This window comes from Chroicocephalus ridibundus, chromosome 12 (assembly GCF_963924245.1).
Source record: "Chroicocephalus ridibundus chromosome 12, bChrRid1.1, whole genome shotgun sequence".
Lineage (NCBI taxonomy): Eukaryota > Metazoa > Chordata > Aves > Charadriiformes > Laridae > Chroicocephalus > Chroicocephalus ridibundus.
The window spans coordinates 17,098,481-17,116,119 of record NC_086295.1 but is presented as its reverse complement, the minus strand read 5'-3'; the positions used below and the strand labels follow the sequence as shown (position 1 = coordinate 17,116,119).

Here is a 17,639-nt window from a genome sequence, read left to right as displayed (position 1 = left end):
CATAAAGTCAATTAGAGAAAATCAAGCACAAGGAAAAAAAATGTATGTACAAAAATGTAAAATGCCTATTTTAAGTACCTGGGCCCGGTACGCCTTTGGGAAAATGAACACTCAATTGCAACAGGTATCTAGAAGGACATGACAAACTAGGCTGGCCTTGGATTTGCTGTTCTTAAAAGACCATGGAGTTTGCGGTATCACACTGAAGAAGAAGGCTGTGTTACAGTTCACAAGGCCACTCCCCCGACGGAAGAAGCTCGCGCTAAGACAAAGCAAATCGCTGCCCGGGCTGGGGAACTATTCTACAGTGTGCAGCTCAAGGACTGCTTTGACGGATGGAGTGCCAATTCTGAGGGGGTTGGGACTCACCGGGTGGGGAAAGTGGCTACTGAGTATCAGGCGAACGCTGTTATGTGGATTTTAAATTTCTGATTATTGGCTTGTGCGATGTATGATTAATCGTTGATTCTCTTCGGCTTCCTCTCTCCTTTCACCCTCTGCTCGCTGTGGACAGATCACCACCCGAGAAGAAGACGGGCCGTACAGGAGTGAGATTCACCCGCCTGTTTGAGCCACGGGGTGGTGTAAGAGGCTGAGAAGCCAGAAGAGTTCATGTCTCAAACGCTCGGCAGGAGAAAAGAGATGTTGCCACCAGCCTGCGGAAGCCGGCTGGGGCCTTTCAGAGGCCACCTTCCCTGCCTTGGGTCACTGTCTGAGCCAGCAGCGCACCTGCCCTTCGACAGTGAGGGGGAGGAAGACCACCAATAGCCCCCCTGGAGCTGCCGCTGAAGAAAGCAGAGGAGCAACAGGACATCACTGCAAGGAGATTTCTGCCCAGAGCCTGTCCCGGGTTTTGGAGAAATGAGTGTATTGGAAAAACAGAAGGTTCAGAGATCGATCGAGCTTCTGGGTCTCTGCCTCCAGAACAGCAGCTTTGGGATCCCTGACCACAGCTGCGAAGGAGTCAGACAGCTGAAGGTGGGGGGGTTGAGGTAGGAGGCAGCTTTCAACCCGTTTTAAGCTGTGCTCCTGAAGCGGTGTTTGTGAAGATGGTTATGGGCTTGGAGGGGCTTGGTTTGTGGATTTGTTTGGCCTTAAGTGTATTACCCTTCAGGGTAACGCTTTCTGTGGCAGCTGGAAACAGTCCTTCTTGTACACCAAACCCAACCCCGTATTTGGAAGGGGCATTTCGGCTGCTGCAACGTGCGTTTTCTTCCCTGGGTGACACTCGGCCCCAAGCATACACAGCCTTTCACTTTGGCACATTCTTGTCCCCCTGGCTGAAAGATTCTGTATTTTCACGGGTTGAATGCTTCCTCAGCAGGCTGACAAATGGGATGACCTGGTTAGAGGAAAGAGCCTCTCCCCAGGGAAGGTTCCGGCGACTCAAGCCTTTAAGCCTAAACTTGGCCCCTTAGTGCAGGCACTTTGTGTGTGTTCATGCAGACCTGAGAAATATATTGTAGTTGACTTATCGGTTACAAGTTGTAGGAAGTGGCCCTTGGCTACGTGACCCTCTCCTCTACCCTTTCTACCTGTTCTGACTCACCCTCGTTCTTCGACACAAACCAGAGAGGATTCTGGCAAAGTGTTGCAGTCTAACAGGAATACTGTCCTGACTTCTCCTTTCCAAAACGTGATCTCCTGACTACCTTTTCTGGGAGACAGTGTCATTCTGTGTGTCAGCATAAAGGGAGTTTGTTGGTTTGCATCACTTGGATGTAACTTTCTGGTGTTGAAGCTGAAAGGCTAAACTAAGGCAAGAGCTGAATGATGGGGAGGTACGAGGATTTCTCCCGTTGTCGCGGGAGTGTGGTGATAGTGCTCTCGCTGCGGTGTCCCTTGGCAGCCTTTCTCTATTCTCGGGACAGACGAGGCCGGGGGGCAAAGGGGACTGAGCCCCGTTTGTCGTGTTTCCTCCCGAGCCCACGAAATAGCGCTTTATTCCCGGGGTCCCTTGCCCTGGAACTCGGAAGCTTTCCCTCCCGCCCCGGCTTCCCCGTTCCCTGCTGGCGGCCCGGGCCCTTCGCGCCGCCCGTCGGGGAGGACAAGGTCCGGGAGCTCCCCCCGGGCACGTCGGCGTTTCGCCCCGGGCCGGGCCCCCCGCTCCCGCGGCAGCCCGGGCCGAAGCCGCAGCCTCCGGCAGAGGCTCCGGCGCTGCCGCCGCCTTCCCCGGGCGACGGCCCGTCCCCGCGGCCCCGGCTCTCGCCCGCCGTCTCGGGGCCCCCCCGACACGCGGCTCGCGGGGACCGTTTCCCCCCGCTCCCGCCCCCAGCGTCGGCCGGGGCCGGTAACGGTCTCCGAGCGGAGCCGGCCGGAGCGAACCGCGGCCGGAGCGGCCTCTTCCCCCGCGGCAGCCCCGCAGCCCGCAGGAAAGCGCCGCCGCAGAGCGGCCCCGAGCGAGCCCGTCCCTCCCGCCCCGCGGCTCCCGGCGGCGCCCGTCAGGCGGCGGAGCCCGGCCGGCGAGCGGGGGCATGGCGGCGCCGGGCCCGGCCTCCCTGCAGCGCCGGCTGCAGAGCTCGCAGGAGGCGCGGCACCGGCAAGCGGTGCTGGTGCGGAAGCTGCAGGCGAAGGTGAGGAGCGGGGGCGCCTGCCCGGGGGGAGCTCCCCGAGGCCGGGCCGGGGTGCCCGCGCCGTCCGCGGACGGGACTCGGCGGCGGAGCCCTCGGGGGGCGAAGGCGCGGCCCCGGCGGGGTCCTGCCCGGGCCCTGCCCTGCGCTGCCGCGGGCGGGACGGCGCCGAGCCCGGAGCTCGGGGGAGGGAGGGAGGGAGGCCCCGGGAGCCGCCCCGTCCCGTCCCGTCCCGTCCCGTCCCGTCCCGTCGGCGGTCACCCCGGAGCCGCTCGCCGGGGCTTGGCCGGGCTCGGGGGAAGCGAAGCTTCCCGGTCCCGAAGGGACTCGGTGTCGGAGCGGCAGCGCCGTGGCGCGGGCTGAGCTCGGGCTGCAGAGAGCGAGAGAAAAGCCGGTGCCGGAGGAGCCGGGTCCGTCCCCGGCTGCAGTCGCTCATCTTCATGCCGTGTCTGCGCCCAGGTCCTGCAGTACCGGACCCGCTGCCGAGAGCTGGAGCAGCAGCTGGAAGCAGGAGCGGTGAGTGCGCAGGGCGCGAACTGAAGAGAGCGGCCGGAGCGTTCGGGAGCGAAAAAGCTCCCCGAGCCATGGCAGGGGAAAGCAAGATTGTGCTCCCGGAGGGTTTCAAGAAGCGCTGCGAGTTTGCCCGCCCCTGTTCTGCCCAGTTGCCGCTCTCAGAGCAGCCAGCGGTCCCAGAAATGCAGGATTGGAGTTGTGTGCGGGAGTGCTTTATTGGCGGGGAGCGTTTCGTCCTGGGTCTCGGGAGAGGGCTTTGCTGCCTGTTCTGGGGCTGTCTCTGAAATAGAATGGGTGGACAGACAGTGTTTTGGAAGGCGAGAATGCTGGCGTCGGGCAGAGAGAGCTGGCTCTGCCCTTTTCGTTCTGCTTGCCGGCTAAAGCAGATCTAGGAAAGAAAGGGCGGGAGCGTAGGAGAGCATTCCTGGGCTTCAGGTGGAAGAATTGGACCAACCATTTGCTTTCTTCTTCAGGGATGCCTCCCAGGCAGGTGGGAAGGCACGGAGGCCCTGGAGAAAGCCCTGCTTGAGGTGAAAGAGGAGCAGCAAAGGTACAAGGAAGAAGCGTTCCCTCCTACTCGGTATCCTGGATGCTCACGGCAGGGAGGGAAAACCTGTCCGTGGTAGGCAGTCTCCGCAAGGGAAGTGTTGGGGCAAGCCCTTTGGAAAGGAGAGAGGTGCACAACCTGTTCTGTGGGGCAGTAATAGTGGTGTGTGCTGACCGCTTCTGTTTGGAGCGGGGCGTTCCTGCGGGTGAGCTCCAAGGGTCCCTTTCCAGCCTAAACGCTGCCCTGGTGCAGTAGGTGAGGGGCTGGGGGCAACGCTAGAGAAAGGTGATGCGTCCAGTGATGAGGCAGCACGAAGGGGAGGCAGCCGTCAACTGTGGGCATCGTCCGAGTTGCAGAGGAAGGGGAAAGCCAACCTGTAGGTGGAAACTGAAGGCTTAAAGCAAGGAGAAGCACATGAGTTGGCCATCAGCGAGAGATCTTAGTTCATCCTAGAAAGCGCTTTTCCTGCCTCTCAGTTTGAGAACAAAGTCAGTGTTGGGGGAGCCGGGAAATCCCGGGGATGCTGCTTGTGGATCGGGGTTGTTCAGTGACGTCATGGCTGTTCCTCCCTTTGCAAGGTGCGAGGATCTGGCCGAAGCGAACAGTCTGCTGCGGGAGCACCTGGAGAAAGCGAAAGAGGTGAATTCAGCCCTCAAAGAAGATGTTGGAAAGCTGACGGTGGATTGGATGAGGGCGCGGGAGGAGCTGGAAGCGAAGGAGCGCGAATGGCGCCAGGAACGTGAGGTGAGGCTCAGCTGCGGGAATGTCAGAGGTGGTGCCAGCGTGGCATGAGAACGCGTTTTGTTTCTGGCCCAGAGAACTTGCTGTGAGAAGGTTGTGGCTCGGTTGAGGACGTGTTGGTGTTGACGAGCAGAAGAGAGGGGTTGTCGCGGATGGAGCGATAGACTTCACTCCTAAGAGAGAAGCAGCAATATATTTATTGATATAAACCAATGATTTGACCAAGTCGGTAGCAGACGCGACAGTTTTAAGGGGGTGCTATAGCAAGGTCCACTTGGTTTTTTACTGCTCGTACAGTGATGGCGGAGGCTGAACTGGCATTTCTTTTTGTCTTTGCATCTGTAGCTCTATGAGAACTACTTCAGGGGTGACCGTGACCGTCTGCTCGGGCTGTGGCATCAGATGGTCACCTTCCGCCGTCATTTCCTGGAAATGAAGACTGCCACGAACCGGTGAGTAGAAGTTGAGGCCCGATCTCTGGCAGAAAAGATGTACCTTCCCTTCACACCTCTCTGAGGTTCCTTTCTCACAGTTGCCTTCTACACAAACAAGAGCAGCGTAGCCGTGAGAGTGTCTGCTGCTGGTGTCAGCAGGCGACTTCAGACTCTGGGTTACTGTCAGCCATTTATCTTCCTGGATGATGCACCTTCCTTAATGCGTCGAGCGTGCCTTGGTTCTTGAGTTCTTTGTGCTTTTTCGTTACGCCGTTTTAGGCTTATTCTTCCTCCACCTTCCTGAAAAGTTTATTATGTGGCTGTTGTCGTGAGCCTCTGAGCAGTCGCTCGCCAAGGTGTGTCCTGACCCCAGAGTGTCAGGGGAATGATTTGTCCCCAGCCGAGATGTCATCTTTCCTGGCAGCTTTTCCTCTTTGCGCCATTACGTGCGTGAGAAGCGAGTCAGCTGAGAGAGCTGGTGGTGTGAACGTTGGCTCTTCCTTTGTTCTTCTGCAGAGATTTGTCAGAGCTGAAGGCAGAGCAAACGAGGCTTTCTGGGTCTGTAATGGCAAACTGCTCCCGTCTAAACTGCAGCGTGATGTCCTTCCAAGGCAAGGGGGAGCTGGAGAAGAAGGAGCTTCAGGAGAGGTAAAGGTGTTTTAAACTTTGCTGTTAGCACCGTTCTCTTCTGGGGCTGCCTCTTGCATTCATAGATGGGCTGTGTTCACATTGCAAACACACCCGTTCTGCACGGCCTTGTTTCTGTCCCGAGTCAAACGGTTGCCTTCAACAGAAAGGACGGCAAAAATCGTCTGACTGCCAGAAGCTCCTCTGGGTAAGACCAGACTGGCAAAGAGGTGGCGTATTCCAGTGCTTTTGCTGTGAACTGGTTCTTGGTGAGCAAGCGAGAGCAGCCTAAAGAGAGCTCTGTCTCTGGTACAGCCCTTTTGCTCCCCGGGGCGGTGCTAGAGGAGTTGGCAGGAATTTGCCCAGCACCATCCTAAGCACTGTAGCACCTCTGTGCTGACAGTTCCTTGCGAGACTGAGTGCAGAAGGCCTTTGGGGCAAGAAGGGCCATTTTGCAACATGCAGCGTATTAACCGGGCCCCTCCTGTGATCCCATGGTTATTGGATTGGACATTCATAGCCGTCTCCCCAGACAGCTTGCAGGGCCTTGGATTCATTCACTGCAGAAGGCAAAAGTAATTGTGGGAGTCGTAGTCTGGACTTTCAAAGTCTGTTTTAGCCCAAGAAGAACTTGTGCAAGGCTTGTATCCAACGTATGAAAGAGGAGAGAGAGAACTAAGAGGCAGGAAGCTGTTGCCAGTACCTGAACGTTTTGGAAACGTTCTGTGATGTCTGGAAGCTTGATTTACTTTCTCAATGACGAACGTTTCATCCATGACAAAGAGCGATGCAGCTCTAGTCAGGAAATGCCGGTGGTGTTTAGGTGTAGGTCCAAAGCCGTTGGAAATCATTCCAACTGCCGTATCTGGGACACAGTATGTGCTCCTGGTTTTGGAAACGAGAATGTTTTTACATTGACAACTTGTTTGTCTTTCCCCTTCTCACAGACTGAAGGACTTAGTGGCACTCGAAGACAAACACTGCGTGTTACAGCATGAGTTGGTAGTTGCGAGAGAGGCGCTGGAGGAATCGCACCTTGAGAGGGATGTGCTGAAGGAAGAGAAGCATGAGCTTAGAGTGGCCCTGGAGAAGGTATGGCCACCTTGTGATAGCAAGACCAGCACAGATGCTTTTTTGGTGTCAGTAGAGGCCAGGGAACGTGCTGTTCTCCTCCTTGGGAAATGGTGATGAGACCACGCAGGCTCCTTGGGGTAGTTTGTGGGCACGTGCTTATTGGGAGCGCTGACCTGGGAGGATGTCAGCGAGACGCAGGGGATGTGGAGTTGCTGCTCGAAGGCAGGGATTTCCCTGCCCTTGTTGTCATGTTGTTCTTTTGTCTCTTCAGGCCGAGCAGTCGGTGGCAGAGCTGACGGGGGCTCAGCATGAGCTGAGTGCTGAACTTGCCGATCTACGTGTTGCAACAGCAAACATGAGCTGTATCAATGAAGCTCTTGCGTTGGACAAAGTGCGACTGAACCAACTTGTGCTGCAGGTGAGCAGAGTTGCCAAAGGTCTTGGCAGGTGTTTGTCTCCAGCTGCTGCTTCTTCTCAGACTTCTTGCCTTCTGACAGTGTGACTGACTGAATATGGAACTGTTCCTTTTTCTGTCCAAGCCCAACCTTCATAGGAAGTCTAGCAAGAGCGCCACAGATGCTGTTTCTGGCAGGGGAAGACAGGGACAATCGTAGACTCGTAGAATTGTCTAGGTTGGAAGGGACCTTTAAAATCATTGAGTCCAAACACGAACCTAACACTGCCAAAACCCCACTAACCCATGTCCCTGAGCACCACGTCTGCCCGTCTTTGAACACCGTGTTGCTCCCTTTCCATTCTCCTACTGTTGTTTAAATGCAGTGTCCTTCTTCTTCTTGGGAAATGGTGATGAGACCACGCAGGCTCCTTGGGGTAGTTTGTGGGCACGTGCTTATTGGGAGCGCTGACGTGGGAGTATGTCAGCGAGACGCAGGGGATGTGGAGTTGCTGCTCTCCTCTTCTTCAGAGTAAGTCTTGCTGTATTTGATTTCCTCTGTGCTTCTGTGATTGCAGCTGGAGCAAGAGAATGAGGCTCTGTTGTGTAAAGTGGATGAGATGGAGAGAGCAAAGATCTCTGCCCAGGAGAAGCTGAGCTTGTGTGAAAGAACAAAGAGCGAGCTCTGTGCAGAGAAAGGCCACCTGGAGCAGCTGCTGAAGAAAGCAGAGGAGCAACAAGAGGAGCTGCGGGTAGAGCTGGGGGTCCTGGCAGAGGAGAAGAGAGAAGCCCAAGAGAAACTCCTTGAGGTGAGACCAAAGACCTGGTGCTTCTGGGTGGGCATGTGGCTGCTTGGCTGGGTGAAGCTGTGCGTGTTGGCCTCCTTTTTGGCTTCTGGTAAGTTGCAGAGAGAGGACTGCATCCACGACTCTACTGTTCTCCCGTGTGGCAAAAGCAGCAAACTGTGTAGCTCTGGAGCCTTTGTCTGGGGCAAAAGCCAGGGCTGCACGCAAGGACTCTCACTGCATTTTGTCCCGCTTCCAGGTTTCCCGCCAGCAAGAGTCGTCTCGCAGTGGCCTGGAGCAGTTGCGCCAGGAGTCCTCTCGCCAAGGGCACGCGCTGGCCGAGGTGTGCGCAGAGAAGGAGTTGCTGGTGCGGGAGAAGGCTGCCCTGGAGGTGCGACTGGCAGCCCTGGAGCGGGAGAGACAAGGCCTTTCGGAGCAGCTGGCAGAGGCCAGGTAAGGGCAGGGAGGAGACCCTGGGCAGGACGTTCTTTAATGTCTGTAATGGTAAAGGTGACAGTGGTTCCACGGGGATTGATTGCATCCTGTGTGCTTTTCACGTGTTTTCGCTTCCATGGACAGAAAATGGAAGAATTTCAAGCAAAAAAAAAAAGTCTACCTTGATTTGAAGGTTATTTTTCTGACAGCTAAAGCTGGCAAAGCTCTCCTGAGCGTTGGGCTCATGTTTCTGCCCCCTTACGTGTTCCTCTGTGACGTCCACAGCAAGCCGAGTGGGCTCTGAACGGAGCCATAATTAAACCACGCAGACGTTTCCCAGAACGTGAAGTTTCTCTCGGGTCTTGGATTCTTGTTCTGTGCATTTGAACATCGATCTTTCCTTGTCACGTAGTTTGAGGTGGGATCTTCAGAATTGACGGCTATTGCTTATGGAGGTTGTGAGCAGGACGCTGCCCTTCGGGAGAAGCCAGAGGCTCCTGCAGAAAATGTGGAGGGCCTTCTGTTTCTAAGCTAACTGGTGTTAGTGTGGTGCAGGAGCTAGAGCTGGTGACACCAGCAGCAGGGAACCCTCTCTTGAATTCTCGCCAGCCTTCAGGGGTTCCTGCCCATCACTGATGTCTGTTAAAATGGACATAGTTACTTTGGCCTGCCAGAGGCTGGTGTAATCGGAACTGTGTGCTTGTTCTCCTTCTTGAAGATACGTCCTCCGTTGTCCATCCAAGTTTTGCTTGCTGGCACAGGCTTGGTGGGCGCAGCTACCCGTGTGTCGTGGATCAGACCCCAGCAAGTGAAGATTTGGCTATTGCAGTCCAATTCGGCTGGGCTTTCTGTGTGCTGCCAGGTGACAAGGGAAGCCTGGCCATCCCCTGGCAGGGGCCCGCATTGCTATTTGGAAGGGCAGCAATAGGCTCTCTGTGTAGGAGTTTCCACGCGAGCCTTTTTCCGTAGGCAGGGGTAGGGATCTTGCACCGCTTCTTCCTGGAACAACTCCCTGTGGGTGTCAGGAGCAAGCAGCTCCTTTCTCTCTGTATTCACGATTTGCAGGTCAGGGAAGGAGACCCTGGAATGCAGCCTGTTGGAGGCTCAGCAGCACTTGTCTGAGCTGGAGATCAGCAGGAGTCATCTCGAAACCCAGCTCCACGCGGTGGCGCAGGCCAAGGAGGTGATCCAAGGTGAGAGCCTCCCGTTTCTGGTGACCCCGTGCCTGGGGAAGGTGGTATGAAAGCAGCTCTCTGTCCGCAGTGCTTCTGAGGAGTGAAGGAGCTGGAGACAGACCCCTCCTCCACGGAAACTCAAAGGGCGTAAGGTCAGTAAAGTCAGAGCCGCTGTTTGTGCAGACTCTGACTCTTGCCATTTGTCGTGTTTGCAGGGGAAGTGAAGTGCCTTCAGTGGGAGCTGGAAGCAGAGAGGTCTCTCCTGAAGCGGGAACGGCAAAACATGGCGCAAGAGCTCCTGCAGAAAGAACAGCACCATACCGACACCCTCAAAGTTCGGGAGGCCGACCACCAAGGGGAGATAAACAAGCTGCTGCAAGACGTGGTAGGAAACACTATGCTTCTGAATGCTTCAAGCCAGCTTTGTGGGCTGGCTTGAGGAGAAGAACAGCCTGAGCGTGGGAAATGGCAGCAATGGTCTGTCCCGGGCGACACGGTGCCGGGCCAGGCAGCAGAGCCAGTGGCTCGTCCTGGAAGGAGCGTGGAGACCCCCAGGACTCTGGTGGGACAGTAAATGCAGGCACGGGTTGCGTGTGGGCGTAAGAGGAGTTCAACAGAAGGTTGGGTGGTCCCCAGCCAAAGCACGGCAGCAAAGGGCTGGGATCTTCCCAGCCTCCCGCCCGCCATGGAGTAGACTCCTAACGCTGCTGCCAGCTGCAGGCGGGGGAACTTTGTTCCTTCCTTTCTGTCCTTTGGCGGCTGACAGAGGTGTTGGAGCAGACGGAACAGGCCCCTTGTTCCTGGGACTGGCGTTCGCGGCCTGTCTTGTGAGGAGGGCACGAGGGTCTGGTCCCTTTCTGACCCTGCAGTCCGTCTGCACCTTTTCCTTGATGAAAAGGGAGCCGAGCTGTGACAATGGAGGCTGTGAGCCTACGCTGTTCTGAGGAGCTTGGCTGAGACTTCTTGTTTGTGTTTGTGCTTGGGCCGAGAAGAAAATGTTTGCTAGTAATTCACCATTCAGCTGCTCAAACGCTTTCCGTCAAGCCCAGAACTAATGAAAGAACTACGCAGCTTGCCGTTAAAATGAATGCGAGTCCAAGAGCTGTGCGTGGGTGGTTGGTTCTCTCCTATCTAGGCAAGATGAAGCAATGTGTGGCGGTTGGGATTTGGCCTGGAAAGGGCACAGTTGACCAAGCGAATGTACTAAACGTAGTAGAATGTTGTAAGGATGGCTGAACAGCAGCGACACTGATGGTGCTTAGAGGAGGCTTTCAGAGATGGAGACTCCTGAGGTCCAGCTTTCCCAGGGTATTAGAGAGAATGGAAATGGTACCGTTGGCTGGTGAGGTTGAAGGCTTCGTTGCGCTTTCAGGGTGTTCTTTTGGCGCAGGGATTTCTCCGAGGTGATGTGGAGGAGGGCCCCTGGGAAGGGAGAGTGTTGTTTTGGGCTGTGGGCCGGGAGGAGGAGGAGAAGGGACGTAGCACTGTCCTCTCCTCCATGGTCACTCTCCGCGATGTGTTGACTCTGGCCCTTCTCTCCTTTCTGTGGCACCACTCCCATCATCTGCTCTCTGAATGCCCAGCAGGCGATTGCAGAAGGGCAGCGGCTGTCCTGGCTCTCGGAGAAGAGACTCCTGTCGCAGCGGCTGGAACGTCTGCAGCGAGCAGTTGCAAGGCTGGACCGGGAGAAGACGGAGCTGAAGCAATACAGTGCTGAGCTCAGGAGGACTCTGGAGGAGGTAGACCAGGCTTTCGCTGCCTCTGCGCAGCATCACGGTCCTCTGGAAGGCACCGCATTTCCAGAGGCAGCACTGTGGAGTCCTCGGCTTGTTTCCTTCCCTGTGGCCTGTGGCCACACGCTTTTGTCTTTTCTCTCTCTTCTGGCACCCCGTTGCCTTCGCAAATGCACGTTCACTGCGGTACCAGCCTTCTTGCCCCAGTGTCCCCATCCACACCCACTGGACACTCTTGTGTCAGGAACTCTTTCCTCCTGCTCGCTCTCTTCCGTGGGCTGCTTGGAGTGCTTTTTGGCCCCAGCGTTCTGTGGTGCAGTTCACAGTCTCTGAGCAGCCATCTCCTTGCCAGGATGTCCAGAGGTCCTTTTGCTCCTTGTGTGGTGGCAGGTTTCTGTGACCCTTTCTCCTATCCAACGTGCAGGTGGAACGTGAACGGAGGAGGCTGAGGAGATGTTGCAGAGGTCGGGCGCTGCCAGATGCAGGCGGATCTTCTCTCTCCGAGTCTGACCAGCACAAGATGCCGGCGTCTCAGCAGGTGAGACCAGGATCTTCCTTGGTGGGAGGAGGCTCTGGCCAGATGGAGGAACGATGGCAGCAGCCCCCCAGTATAGAGCGGGTGAGGAGCAGGAAAGCTCTCATCCAGAGCCGCTGTGGCTGTGCTGATGGGCACAGCTCTGCACGATGCTGTGGCCCGAGTTTTGTTTGGCCATCAGGAAGGGAGGCCGGCAGGCGGTGGGAATACCCAGTCAGACGCGTCCCTTGGCCATGGCCAGACAGCATCGTTCCCCGAGGTCTGGTCTCTGTGGTGCCTGTGGGTCAGGCAGGGTGGGAGAGGGATTGGAGGAAACTCAGAAAACGGAATGGGTGGGAAATAGAGAATAGTCTAAGGACGTTCCCCTTGAGTCTTGCTCGTCTTGTTGAGCTTTCCCATTTTCCCTTTTCACGCGCTAGCTGTCACGTTTTCAAGGCAGATGAGAGCAGAAGAGTTCCTCAGTGCCTTGTGTCACCAGTAACTCTCCTGCTGAGGAAAAAGCCTGTGGCAGTAAGGTGGCAGTAGCCCCAGTCTCTCCCTTGGCAAGGGGAGTTGGGTGACTTAATCCTGTAGGAACCTCTCTCTCTCATATCCATGGGATGTCTCGGGGTTGTACGTGTGAATGGTGAGCCAGAGAGAAAGTCAACGTGTTGATAGTGTGAGGTGAGGCCAGGGTGACTCTGGGAGCCTGTGACTTCCATTCCCCGAAGAGCAAGTGTTTGTCGGGGCTGGCGTTAGAGGGTGCGTCTTCCCCGAGAGCCGGTACCGTGGAGCTAGGGCTGGTCCTACCAGCGTGGGCTTGTCTGAGCTCGGCCTTTGGCCTCTTTCAGGTGTCCCTTCCGCAGACGCAGCTGGCGCAAGACGGAAAATAGAAGCGGGACTGGATTGAGTGCTGTGCAAAGACCGGCCAGGAACTTGAAGACCTTGAAGGCCAAAGCTGCTGCTCCGGTGGCAGAGACTCGGGAGCTGCGCTGAACCTTGTCCTGCCGCGGAGCAGCTGCAGCATCGCGGGGTTCCCGTCTTGGGCCCTTCCCTGGACTGTGTTTGTTTTCCTGCGGGCAGGGGGGGTGCATTTGTTCTGTTTAGACTTTGCAGCATGTGCTAGTGATAGTGGGGGTTTATGTTTTTGTACTAAAAGCCGTTTTGTACTATTTCTGAAGGGAAAAGGGAGAGGGGTTTTTCTGTTTTTGTAGTAAAAGCCGTTTTGTACTGTTTCTGAAGGAACGGGGGAAGGGGGTTTTTACCTTTTTTGTAATAAAAGCCATTTTGTACTGTTTCTGAAGGAAAGGGGGAGTGGGGTTTTTACCTTTTTGTAATAAAAGCCATTTTGTACTGTTTCTGAAGGAAAAAGAGAGTGCTTGGTACATTCATGGGTCAGGAAAATGTTAGAGTAGGGATGTCAAAAGAATATGGTTAAAAAGTTCCAGGAGCGCTGTGTATAGAATTGTAGTAGAATTTTCATGGAACTTATGCTGAACTCCTGAAATTAATCCTTAATTGGCCTAATTAGGGGGATCTTCCAAACTTGGACTTGAATGCATGTGTCTGATGAGGGCTGGTAAGGGAACTGTAGCTCACTCATGGGCTGTATCTCATCACTGTGAACCTGGGACTGTCGGAAACGCGTGGTGTGCTGGCTGTTGTGAAACGCCCGGCACCCGATTCTGCAGAACTGAAATAAAGCCAAATATCTCGACTCAGTGTGTTGATTGGTTTTTGCCCAGCGGGTGAAGAACCCTGATTTAGGGCCATCTCCTCCGGCCCTGGTTTTTCCCATTCCCTGCTTGCAGCTCTCTTTGGGTGAGCCCTGGCACCGGCTGCTCGAACCTGCTCCGCTGCACCGTTCTGGGCCTCCACAATAGACCTGCCTCCCCGCTGCGCAGCGAGGAGACCCAAAGGACAGGTGGCAGAGCGGTCCCCAGGGGGAGACGCCAGCGTCCGTCCCCAGAGCGGCGGGAACAAGGGTTTTGTGCAGGGCTGCTTGCTCTGAGGAGAAAGAGCCCTGGAGAAAGGATCTCGACACAAGGACCGCCAGAACCCCGGCTCAGCAGAGCTGGAGCAGCCCCTCCGATAGCCCGGCCACAAAGCTTCCCGAAGGAGACAAAAGCTGGGTCTTCGCCTGACCCAGCCTGTGGGAGGGAGGAAGAAGAGGGAAATCATTGCAGGGAAGATGCCCAGACAGACACAGTATGGCCTGGCCTGAAGGAAGGAAGGCACAAGGCACCCCCTGGGAGCAAAGGTTTTATTGTCCGCCTGGTGGAGCTGCGCGGGGGCTCTGTGCCCCAGGAGCCGCACACCTCCTCAGGACCAAACGCTGCCCAAAGCTCCCCAACACGCTCGCCACAATCTCTCGAGCCACCAGTCCAAATTCCTGCCATCGCTCCGCAGGAGAAGTGTCCAAAGGCTCTGCCTATCTGGCACTGGCAAACAACCTCCCGCCGACCCCATGGGGAGCCCTCCTGAAGACATGGAGGGGCTGATCCAGCGCCTTCCCCCATCCAGCACTTCCCCGACCACGGTCTCAGCCTCCTCTTTAAGCTCCTGCTCTTCGGCCAGCGTAGCCCGCAGCAGCGTAGGCTGGATGCTGTTGGGCACGTCTTCTCCGGCACGCTTCTGAGACTAAACTGAGGAGCAGCTTGGCATGAGGGGATGGTCAGGCATGAGGGGATGGTCAGGAAGAGCCGCTGAAGACAGGACTGAAGTGTAATGTGTTGGGATTCTTAACTTTGGGGGGTAGTGTATGTATTCAGCTGCCCCCCTCTTTAAGGGGGCTCGTCCCCGTCCCCACTGCGCTCCCGTTGCCATGGCCCGTGTTCCATCTGTAACTGCCAGTCCCTGGCGACGGGCACAACGCATCCCCTCTGCCCTGTGCCCGACAGCCCTTCTCTCCTGCTCCCCACACAGCCCTGCTCTCCTGCTCCTCACAGCTCCTACCCTCCACCCAGCCCTTCCCTTCCCATCCCGCCTGATCCCAATTTCTTTCCCCTAGCGTTGTGATAATGAAGGCGATGAAGAAGAATCCATGTGTGCTGGCAGAGGTACATCCCTGTTCCCTGGAGGTGGGCAGCCCGCAGTGGCTGGGGGGCTGAGACCTTGTCTCGCCCTCTCCCCCCACCCCTGCAAGGCCAGGGGCTGGCAGAAGCCCTTCTGGGCTGCTCATGCCCTGCTGGGGTGCAGCATCCCTGCGCGGGGGGACACGTCCCCACACACAGCCCAGGCTGCCCCGGGCTGGTGCCGCAGGGATGCTCGGCGGGAGCAGGCGGGTGCTGGCCGGAGCCTGAGCCGGTGCCTGCGCTGCCCCTTTCCAGGCTGGAGCCGTGGGAGCTGAGCCCTGCCAGCGGAGCAGCGCCGAGCCCAAAGGTTGCCTGCACCAAGTAAGCAGCTTCTGGGCGCCAGGGCAGGCGCGGGGCCGGGGTCTACGCGGGGGGCGCCGGGGACTGTGCCCAGAGCCCCGTGGGGCAGGGAGCAGGGCTGCTCACCCCTGCCCTCTCTGCTCCGCCAGATCCACAGGACCGTGCCGCACTCCAAGCTGCTGAAGGAGAGGAAGAAGAGGAGCCTCCAGCTGCAGGCACTGGGGCGTCAGTGTTGGTGGGTGCTGGTGGCCAAGGAGCCACTCAGGTCCAGCCAGTTCCTGCTGGAGCCCCATGGCCCCACGGCTCTCCCCGGGCAGCAAGAGGGGCAGGGGTGCGGAGACCCCCGTCCCACAGGTCCACTGGGCTGGCCAGGGCAGGACCAAAGCCCTTTTCTGCTTGCCTTTCGGCTTAGGATGTGCCAGACTGCGCTGGAGGCTGCAGAGGCGGCTGCCAGGAGTGTGGGGACAGAGGAAGAGATGGCGATGGAGGTGGATGTGGCTGAGGAGGAGGAGATGGAGGTGGATGTGGAGGAGGAGGAGGCGATGGATGTGGACCCGCCATCAGGAGGACAGGCACGTGCTCGCCATGCACTGCCCGCAGGGAGGGAGGGTCTCCTGCCACCGGGATGGGGCTGGGGCTGGGGCTGGGCTGGGTGGTCCCCGCTACAGGGACACAGCACCCGCTGCCCTTGTGCTGGCGGCACAACGGCCCCCACCGCGCTGCCCTGAGCCCCCCTCCGCTTTGGGCCGGGAGCGATTCCTTAGGGCCGGGACAGGCAAGTGTAAGCCCAAGCCCAGGCAGGGCTCAGTGCTGGTGGCAGAGTCCCGCTGTCCCCAGCGTGTCCCAGGGCTGTGGCCATGGAACGCCCGTCGGGGCGAAGCCCGACCCGAAGCAGCTGCTGCCGCTGAGCCGGCTCGGGAAGCCCCAGCTCTGCTGGGTGAGGCGCTGCTCGTTAGCCAAACGGCCGTGCCGCTGGCTTTTCTTCCAGGGGCAGCAGGCGTGCGGAGGCCAGACCAAGAGCAGATCAAGGAAGAGGAAGTGTTGTAAATAGCTGTCTACAGTTTGTTAATAGTTTTGGTGTTTGTTAATAGTTTTGTTAGTTGTTAATATTTTTGTTAGTTGTTCAGAGTTGTTAAGAGTTGTAAGAGTTGTTACTGGTTGTCAGTAGTTGTAGGTAGTTGTGTTGTTGTTAATAAAGAGTTGTGTTCCTGTTTTTCACACCCAAGCTCTGTGTGCATTTCTTGGCAGCCGCGGCCTTTGCAGAGTTGTGGTTCCAGTGTCTCGTGGATGGCGGCGCTGGAAGCGGCTGGGGGTGGTGGCACGGCCACGCCGGGGGTCCCTGTGCACAGATGGGATGCGGCTGATGAAAGGGACGTCCCTGGGCACCAGCGGGGTTCATGGGTTGCTGGGGAGTGGGGTCCCCAAGAGCAAAGCGGTCCCCAGCCAAGCACGGACTCTGCCATGACCGACCCCTGCCATGATGCCATCAAAGCAGGCAGGAAACCTGCTGCTGCCCTTGCTGCTGGAGGGAAAGGAAAGGGAGGGACGGGGCACAAGCCAGGATGGGGCTGCAGAGCTGCAAAATGCAAACTGATCAGCCGAGGGCCATGACATCCTTGGGAATGGCTGGTACAAGGATGAGGGGAGAAGGTTTTGGAGCTGCAGGGGCTGATGTTTAATGGTGTGAACCTCCCCACGCTCGGGTCTTTGCTTCTGGTCCTGCCGTGCTTTACCCGGGGCCGTGCCCAGAGCCGAAGCCCGGAGCAAAGCCCTCCTTGCCCTCCGGCATTCCTGCTGCCGGCAGCGGCCCCGGGCCCTGGTCCCCACTCGGGGCGAGCCGTGGAGGGGGCAGCGCAGGCTGCGGGGGGCTTTGGGGAGAGGGAGCTGGTGCAGGGGTGCGGTGGGCGCAGGGTGTCGGGGTGCGGGGAGCCGTGGGTGCCGGCAGAGTGGCGAGGGGGGGCGATGCCGTGCGGGCCGGGGGTGCGGGATGCGGGGAGCCGCGGGGGGCCGGGGCTGCGGGCACGGGGCTGCCCCCGGCCGCTCGGGAGCCGCGGCCCCGCCCGCCCCCTCATTACCCGCGCCTCATTAGCGCCTCATTAGCGGCGGCCGGGGCGTGGTGCCCTCCCCGCGGAGGCGGTCGGGGAGCGCTGCCGGCCATGGGGGTTGCGGGCGGCGGCGCCCCGCCGTGCTGCTCCTGTCCCTGGGGGAGGCTGCCCGGGCGGGGGTCGGGCTGCGGGGGCCGGGCTGCGGAGGGGCCGCTGCCTGGGGTGCGGAGTCGGGGGGCGATGCGGGGTCCCCTCTCTCCGTGTGGCTGGGTCGGGGCTGTGTGTGTGTGTCCGGGGGGTGTCGGCTGGCGGAGCCGAGCTGTCCGTGCCCCCCCGGCTGTCAAGGCTCCCCTGGACACAGGGGCTTCAGCCAGGGACTCGCAGGTGTCCGGGCTGTCCCAGGGTCAGGCGCTGCAGGGAGCAGCCTGCACCCGGTCTCCACTCGGATCCTGCTGCCCAAAGCCGTCCTTCTCCCTTCCCCCCCGCATGCTGAGACCCTTCCTGCGAGAGCTTTCCTCCTTGTGGCTTGAGTTGAGCTCCCCCCTGGTGTTGGTGAGTTTGTAGCGAGTGCCCCAAGATGATGGTGTTGGGAGGGCATTACCTTCAGCAGAGCAGTAACAATCCCAGATGAGCTGGGTAAGGAGGGTGGTGTTGGGCGGGTTTGGGGAAAGGTCTGCT

General features: G+C 58.0%; 2 long non-coding RNA genes across 2 annotated transcripts; both read left to right on the top strand.

Moving 5' to 3' along the window:
* The first annotated feature begins 4,211 nt into the window (after positions 1-4,211).
* Positions 4,212-5,370, top strand: LOC134522659 (uncharacterized). The gene is made up of 3 exons (XR_010073090.1): positions 4,212-4,374; positions 4,717-4,823; positions 5,322-5,370. It is a non-coding gene; the product is annotated as an uncharacterized LOC134522659 (long non-coding RNA).
* A 4,242-nt stretch (positions 5,371-9,612) lies between these two features.
* On the top strand, positions 9,613-11,550 carry LOC134522630 (uncharacterized). Its single transcript, XR_010073084.1, has 3 exons — positions 9,613-9,680; positions 10,879-11,034; positions 11,453-11,550. It is a non-coding gene; the product is annotated as an uncharacterized LOC134522630 (long non-coding RNA).
* Positions 11,551-17,639: the final 6,089 nt, after the last annotated feature.